Below are 9,159 nucleotides of genomic sequence, written 5' to 3'. Positions count from 1 at the left end.
AACCTGTTATTTAAGATTAGGTATCCTGGCCGGGCGCGGTGGCTCAAGCCTGTAATCCCAGCACTTTGGGAGGCCGAGGCGGGTGGATCACGAGGTCAAGAGATCGAGACCATCCTGGTCAACATGGTGAAACCCCGTCTCTACTAAAAATACAAAACATTAGCTGGGCATGGTGGCGCGTGCCTGTAATCCCAGCTACTCAGGAGGCTGAGGCAGGAGAACTAACTGAACCCGGGAGGCGGAGGTTGCGGTGAGCTGAGATCGCGCCATTGCACTCCAGCCTGGGTAACAAGAGCGAAACTCCGTCTCAAAAAAAAAAAAAAAAAAAAAAAAGATTAGGTATCCTTCAATTGAATCAGGAGACAGGCAGCTGTGTTTCACTAATGCCTCTCTCAGCCTTTCCAGAAAGGCTGAGGGATTTTCATCTAGTTTTTGATCTATTATGGAAAGCTTGAAGTAGTTAATAGGTTTTGCTCTAGTCTTTTTCAAGCCCTCCCATATATACATTTGAAAGAACTTCCCTCTCAATTCTCTGATGCTATCATTGTGGTCCCATTTAGGGTCCTCCAAGGGCATTGCTACTCTCCCAGCTGATTAAGACTCTTCTGCTTCTCTGGCACTGTATAAGACACAAAGTTAATCTTCCAGATTTCTCTGTTGCTTGCAGGGCTTCCCGTTTCTCAGAGCAGTTAGGGTTTGATTTAAGGGTAACATGACATTCTTTCAGGAGAGTTTAAATACTTGGGTTAAATCCCAGAAAGCCTCTATACATGAGTGAATCTGGGGCTTGCCCAGAGTAAACTTAAGGATGTGAGGGTTAGAGGAGATCCAGGCTGCACTCGAGCAGAGTGAAGGCTTGTAGATAGGTTGTTACTCATCTGGAAAGAGAGGGGAGAAAAGGTGTCCCTTAGTCTCCTTCCACCTTTTGGAGTGACCCAGGGTAGAGCAAAAGACAGAAAGAGTGTCCCCCTTCTCTTTCCTCTTGTCTCCTCTGGGTCCCTGCATCCATCATAGGTACCACCCATGGATGCAAGCATGACCTTGACCCATGGATCTGTAAGAGTTAGTTGGCATGAGTGATCATGCTTACCTGCATGATGCCCTAGCTTTCTGTCTGTCTCTGGGTTTCCCAGACCTCTGTGACCCAAAAGGCTTCCAAGGTACCCCATGGGCCCAGGAAAGATTATATGGTAACTGGATTTGAGCAAGACCCTTTTAATGGAGGGAGTATCCTGACTGTATACCTGACTTCTCTTAACTATAGCTCTGGTGAAGCACTGAATTCCTAGAGAATGGAACCAGTGGATTTCTAGGCATAAAATCCTGTTTTTGTTTAAATGCCAATGTAGCTGGATGTAGAACAGTGGCCTCAAAAGAATGTAAGGATCAAATGGCTGTCCTCCCTTCCACGGGAACAGTACTAAGGCTAGAATTTGTCTCTTAAGGGTAGTTTCCTTCCAAGTTTTGAAAGTAGAGTTTTCCTGCCTACAAATAAGGAATAGGGTTTGATTACTGATAGAGGGAGGTAGGAGGGAAAGGATTTGGGGAACTAGAGGTTTTGGACAAACGACCAATAAAGCCCCTCAAGAAGAAAAATTCCATTTCACTAGGTGGTGTGGCAGGGACTGAAGTGTTAGGTAAAACCTCTGACTCGAAATTCTTTCCAGTCAGTGGTTAGAAAGGTGTGAGCTTGGTGGATTGTCCCCACAACATGCCTACTGGCAGGAAAAAAATGATTTGTCTCATAGTGGAACTATTTGAATTCATTGGGCAGTGTTAAGTTACATGGAGAAAAAAAAAAACAACCCAAATGGAGAAGAGTCTATTCACTCAGGGTGAAATATCCTCCTATACAGTTCCATGAATGACTATCACTGGGAGACAAAAAAGCCCCTACTAGGTGAAAGTTTAACCTGAAATCTTGAAACCCTCCATCTCAAGAAAATCACAGAAGCAGGAATTCTTTGAATTACATTCCTAGTTACTAAGACATTTGCCAACTTTACCCAACAAGATTATCTCCCCAGGCTGTAAAAACTCCTTTAACATAGCATACAAAAAGGGATAGGAAACATGATAGCCACAAAAAAAGAAAGGAAGACAATGTGATAAGAAAGTCTGGAACTCCTGGTGCCAATACCCTGATGGGCTGTTGAGGACTGGGGTTAGTCAGGGGCCTTCATGTAACACTGAGATGTAGCCTTGGCCAGAAACTTTCAGTTGCCCCAGGACCTCCTTCCAGCCACACACAATGGCTAGGCTCTCTGTGAAAGGAAACTGAATTGGAATACAGCCAACATCCCCACCACCTGAGCATGATGGGGAATTGACAAAGTCATCTCCAGCATGCCTGTCCCTGAGTCGTGTAAGGCTGCAGCCACAATATTTGTCTTTAACTGGTTGACAGTGTTCCAGTGTTTTGTTTATTTTTTTTAAACTGAGAATGAGAAGCCTCAGAAATGAAAGTAAAGAGTTGGAGGTCTGTTCCTATTCACTCTTCCAATGTATCCTTTCCTAGCCAGCACACCACAATGTTGCAGTCTTATTATCTGAGATATTACCCGAGTTCTTTGTCTCACAACCAAGAACATTAAGGAGTGTGGACACCAAGGGTGAAGTTGGAGCAAAAGTTTCATAAGCAAAATAGGAAAGCTTTCCATAGCAGAGGGCCCAGAAGGGTTGCCATTGTTTCAGTTGAATATACAGGCTTTTATAAGAAACTTTCCCCATCTGTGTAGCTGTCTGTGTAACTGCCCTTATCTGTGCAGCTGCAACATGTCTCAGGTAAACCTCCCCCAATATACAGGTTTCCACAGAGCCTACCATGTACATCTTCATAAAAAGGAAGGAAAACTTTTCCTGGGAGTCCACTGGAGAGAACAAAGACATTTCTGTGTTGGGTCTTGCTCCCTTATCTGTGCAGATACAGCTTGATTTTTCAGGCTGTTTCTCTATTTAAAAGAATTCTAAGGCCGGGCGCGGTGGCTCAAGCCTGTAATCCCAGCACTTTGGGAGGCCGAGGCGGGTGGGTTACGAGGTCAAGAGATCGAGATCATCCTGGTCAACATGGTGAAACCCCGTCTCTACTAAAAATACAAAAATTAGCTGGGCATGGTGGTGCGTGCCTGTAATCCCAGCTACGCAGGAGGCTGAGGCAGGAGAATTGCCTGAACCCAGGAGGCGGAGGTTGCGGTGAGCCGAGATCGTGCCATTGCACTCTAGCCTGGGTAACATGAGTGACACTCCGTCTCGAAAAAAAAAAAAAAAAAAGAATTCTACTGGGGCCCTGCCTTAACTGTCTGCTCCACTTGTTTTTTCCCTTTCTCCTATCTCAGAGGGAGACAAGGAAAGTACCACAGTGTTAGAGTGACATCATAAGTAGTGGTGTGAATACACACACACACACACACACACACACACACACACAGACAGACACACACACACACACTTCCTAACTCTGCTTTCTGAAAGAAACCAGAAACAACCATTCAGTTACAGTGAGCACTCCTAAAGCCCATACCTTGGAATTAAATTCCCTTAAAAGGAACCAGAAACTCCTGAAGAAATGGCTGATTCCAGGGTTGGACAGGAAATCTAAAAGGTAAACAATGAAACATCTTGTGCCAGAAGAAAGTGCTTAAAAACTGGTGGAGATATGTCAATAGAACACAGGAGCCAGCCTGAAGAGACTCCTAGCTAAATTTAGGACAATTTAAGCATTGCAACAAATATAGGAATGTGTTATAGCTCATTAAATAGTCTGTGAATCCATATTAATAAATTTATTTTTATTTAAGGTAAAGAGAAAAGTGCTTCTTTACCAAAAATAAATTAACTTAATAAATATAGGTGGAATTATGGAAATATAAAATCACCATTTTATAAACATCATTATAATAATTGGTTTGGGTAACTATCATTATCAGATGCTAAATTTGTTAGCTGAAAATTGTTGGAGAACAGAATTTTTAAAAATATGTCAAACACCATATAAATTGAATGATCAAATGCAACTTTACCAGTAGTGGGACAAACTGACTTCCTTGCCTCCTGATGTGATGCACTCAGAAGAACACACCACCACCTCTGTAGTAATTTTGCCGAAATATTGAACTTTGTTTAAATAATGAGAAAACAATGAGACAAATCCTCTCCAAAGTAACCAATATACTAATTTTAGCATATTGGCCTATTTTTGACTTTACATGCTCTTACGTTTGTGAGATCCAGTCGTGCTGCTGTATAGATATTGACTATAGGGACATTCTGCAAAACAGGTGGCTCAGACTTCTCAAAAATGTCAACTTCATGAAAGAAAACAGAAGTCTAGAGAACTAGTCTAGATTAAAGTGATCTTAAAACACATGGCAACTGTATATAAACAAAATCCTTGACTGGAGCCTGTACTGGAAATAAAAGACAACTGTCAATGATATTATTGGAATAACAGAGAAATATAGAGTATGGACTGCATAACAGCTGATTGTATAATTTATAAAGTTTCTGAGTACATTGTGGATATATAGGAGAATGCCTTTGTTCTTAGAAAATACATGTTGAAATATTTAGGGGTGCCAGGATTTCTTCAACTAACTTTCAAATGATTTGGAAAAATGTGTGTATATCTATATGTTCACATATAGACACGTGTATATACAGAAAGATAAATAGCAAATGTAGCAAAATGTTAACAATTGGTGATCCAGGTAAAATGTATAAGAACTTCCATTATATTATTTTGATAACTTTTCTATAGGTTTAAGGTTTTCAAAATAAAAATTTATTTTGGGGGGACAGGGTCTTGTTCTGTTGCCCAGGCCAGAGTGCAGTGGCACAGTCACAGCTCACTGTGGCCTTGACCTCCTAGCTCAAGCAATCCTCTTGTCTCATCCTCCTGAGTAGCTGAGACTACAGGCACACATCACCATGCCTGGCTAATTTAAAAAATTTTCTTTTGTAGAGACAAGGGCTCACCGTCTTGTACAGGTTGGTCTCGAATTCCTGAACCTCAGCTATCCTCCCATCTCAGCATCCCAAAGTGTAGGGATTACAGGTATAAGCCATTGCACGTGGTCTAAAAATTATTTTTAAAACAAAAACCGACCAAACAAAAAACCATTACCAGCACCCCAGAAACCACTCTTGTGCCTCCTCCCATTTATAATTTCTCTCTCCTAAAGTAACCACTATTCTAACTTCTAGCACTGTTTCTGAACTTTATATATATTTTTCCTAATATTATTTTTGTGATGTTCAGGCATACTAATGTATGTAAGAATGGTTTGCTCATTTCGTTTGCTGTGTGGTATTCTACTATACAAATACATCATGATTTATTCACCCAACATCCTGTTGAAGAGTGGGTTGTTGCCAACTTGTGGCTATTAGGAATATTAAGGTTATTCATAGCAGCTATGAATGTACTTATATGTGTCTTTGAGAAACACATGTACACATTTCTATTACATATTGAGAAACACATACACATTTCTATTAAATATATGCCCAGTAGTAGAATTGCTGCATCATAGATATATAATTGTTCTGTCTGGGAAGCTAATAAAATACAATTTTCCAAAGTGGTGTGTGTATCAATTTATTGGTCATTTGGATATGATTTTTCTATTCCAGTCTCATTATTCTATTGGGTTTCTGTTATTTTTCTTATTGACTTGTAGGTATTACCTTTATATTTGAATATAAGTCTTTTCTTAATTATGTGACTTCAAATATCTTCTCTTTGACCTTTAGCTTTCTTAGTGGTGTACTTTGATGACCAGAATTCTTAATTATAACAGTCTCATGAATCAATCTTTTCCTTTATGTTTAGTGCTTTTTTTGTTCTCTTTAGTAATTTTTACCTTTACACCAGGACACAAAAATATTATTTTATACTTTCTTCTAGAAGCATATGTTTTTATATTCAAACCACAATCCATTAAGAATCAATTTTGTTGTACAAAGTGAAAGTATAAACCTTTTTTCTATACAGTTATCTAGCTAACCCTGCATCGGTGACTGGAAGAACCATTCCTTCTCCCAAAACTCTGCAACACAAAGCCTGTTATAAATCAGGTGCCCACATAGGTGTGGGTCTGTGTCTGGACCTTTTCTCCTGTTCCACTGATCTACATATTTACCCATGCACCAATGCCACACCATTTACTGTAGTCTTAATTACTATATAGAGTGTATCTAGTAAATTCTTCCAACTGTAAGATTTATCCATGTTTTGTCACTGTAGTGGTACTTTGTTCTTCTTTTTTTGAGACAGAGTCTCGCTCTGTTGCCAGGCTGGAGTGCAGTGGTGGGATCTCCACTCACTGCAAACTCTGCCTCCCGGATTCAAGCAGTTCTCTGCCTCAGCACCCTCCTTCCCCCACCAAGCTGGGACTACAGGCATGCACCACCACGCCCGGCTAATTTTTGTATTTTTAGTAGAGATGGGGTTTCACCATCTTGGCCTTGGCCAAGACCAGCCCTGGTCTTGAACTCCTGACCTCGGGATCCACCTGCCTCGGCCTCCCAAATTGCTGGGATTACAGGTGTGAGCCACCATGCCCGGCCTCTTTATTCTTTTTAAAACTCTGTTTAGGATTCCATTGTATGACTAGACTATGATTTATGTACCTATCCTACTGTTCATGGACACTTGTTTCCAGTTTGGGACTATTAGAAGAAATGCTGCTATGAACATTCTTGCATGTACACACACACTCTGATGTCTGTTATCTAGGAATATAACTATTGAGGAAGAGGGTGTTTCTATTTTCAACTTTAGCCAGTAATGTCAGATGGTTTTCTAAGGCGGTTATAGCAAACAACACTGCCACTGGCAGGGGATGACAGTTACTATGACTCCACATACAATCACTGAGTTCCATCAGTCCCTTTCATTTTAACCATCCTAGCAACGATTCCAGTAACAGTTCGCTGTGGTGTAATTTACATCTTTCCAGACTCATGAGGTTTGGGCATCTTTTCATAGGCTTATTGGTCGCTTGGATGTCCAAATGTATAAAGTAACTCCTCAAGTCTCTTTGTCATTTTTCTACTAAGTTCTCTATTTTTTAATTGTCTTGTTCAATTCTTTATGTATGTTGGGTAAAAACCCTTCATCAGTTATGTGCAATAGATACCATGTCCTGCCATGTCGGTTTTTATCTCTTACTTATATTTATCGGCTCTCATGAATATTGGCTGATCTCCCTGCGAACTTTTTATCTGTTCAGCAAACACTATACAGAATTTATTATGTGCCAGTCCTGTGTTAAGTGCTTTACATGGATTAACTCATTCAATCTACAAACAATCCATCAAGTATACACTCTTAATACCCCCATTGCGCAGATGACACAGTTGACGAAAGGGAGGGGCAGTAACCTGCCCAAGGCCTTCTAGCAGAGGCAGGCCTCGAACCCAGACTGTCTGGCTTCACAATCCACACCACTGGTATCCACGCAGCACTACTTCTCCCAGGCTTGTATCTGTCCAGACTCTATCCATGGGAATTCTTTGAAGCTTGGTTCCTGATGTAGTCTGGGGAGGAGTTTCATTTGGCCAGGAGCCTATGGCACCACACTCCCAACTCCAACTTGAAATAAGTTGCCTATGGTTTTTCAGATCCAAAAAAGACTGTCAATTCAGGGTCCACTAAACCCCAGTCAGTCCGCGGCTAGGGATTCTTGGGACTGGTTTTCTTCTTCCTGTCTTCTCTTCACTCCTTCCTTAAGAGCTCAACCCTTTTTGTATCCTGTCTTTGTGCAAGGCAGTCTCATTCGTGCATGTGTGGGGCCTAGAGCTTCTTCCTAGAAATGCCTATTTATCATTGTACTACTGACATCTGGGCCACCAGAATCCAGAGATGTCCCAGACTTCCTGGACTCAGGCTGCTGCCCAGCCCTGCCAGCAGGGCGTTCTATGCTCTTGCAGGCTCATCAATCCTTTCCATGTTCCTTGGCAGTCCACCCTACTGCCAAAAAACGAAAGCCAGAGGATTTTAACGTTATCATAGAAATCGCTGCGGAAGCCAGTGTTCCCCCAGGCTCTTGAGCCAGGAGCTGCTTGCTGACTTCTAAGAAGGTTGCCAAAAATACAAGGCAAAGGCCTGTGGGTAAAGAAGATTCCAGTAGGAGGAAAAGGCAGTTTGCAGAAAAATTTTACCAGCTCCTGCGAGAAGAGCAGAAAAGGGGCCTCAGCACAGCAGAGGTGAAAAGGAGCTAACCCAAGTGTTACTCCAAGTGTTCCTTCTAGATGGGACAGGGCTCTGTCTGCCATCAGAAAAGGTCATGTGGGAGGCTGGACACAGTGGCTCATGCCTGTCATCCCAGCACTTTGGGAGGCCAAGCCAGGAGGATCGCTTGAGGCTAGGAGTTTGAGATCAGCCTGGGCAACAGAGTGAGACTTCATCTCTACAAAAAAATTAAAACATATTAGCTGGGTATGGTGGCACACACCTGTGGTCCCAGCTACTTGGGAGGCTGAAGTGAGCTCCAGTTGTCTCACTGTACTCCAGCCTGGATGACAGGAAAATACCCTGTCACTTAAAAAAAAAAACCAAGTCAGGTGGGGTTGTCCTCTAGCAACACATTTTGGTCCTCGAAACCATGTTAATGTTGGCCCTTTTAAGGCTTTAGGGGATTCTGAAATCACTCAGCTACTGACTTCTCACTATTTCTTGGAGTTGCTCCTTCTCTATCATTCTCCATTAACATTAATTGAAAAAGTGAAGTTGGAAGAATCATCTTCTGTCCTAGATTGTATTTGTGGTGGAAAACTGGGAGAGGAGAGGCCCAACTCTGTCATTAAGTGTGTTAGAGCAGACATCTCAGTCACACGGAGTTTCTCTAGTATGTGCCCACCATAACAGGCGCTGGATGAAGGCCATTCTAGCAGCCAGTGGCCGTGCTTTTCCAGGCTGCTGCCCCCAACCAAGGACTAAAGGCAGGGAAGACACAGGCTCCTGGGTATTTGAGGAAGGGGATTGCCTCATGTTATATACAAGGTCAATGAGTTTTCAGCAAGGTAGGCCTGGCAGCTCCTAGGAGCTTCCATTATGAAGTGGCGGGTCATAGGTTACTGGCCATCAGGGTGTGACCCTACAAGTTAAAGATATTAATTGACCCCCACAACAGCAGGAGGGGGTATAGCTCAGGTGTA

This window comes from Sapajus apella, unplaced genomic scaffold (genome assembly GCF_009761245.1).
Source record: "Sapajus apella isolate SASKATOON/1434 unplaced genomic scaffold, GSC_monkey_1.0 scaffold56, whole genome shotgun sequence".
In the NCBI taxonomy this organism is placed as follows: domain Eukaryota; kingdom Metazoa; phylum Chordata; class Mammalia; order Primates; family Cebidae; genus Sapajus; species Sapajus apella.
The sequence above is the reverse complement of the archived record's forward strand: the minus strand, read 5'-3'. Positions refer to the sequence as shown.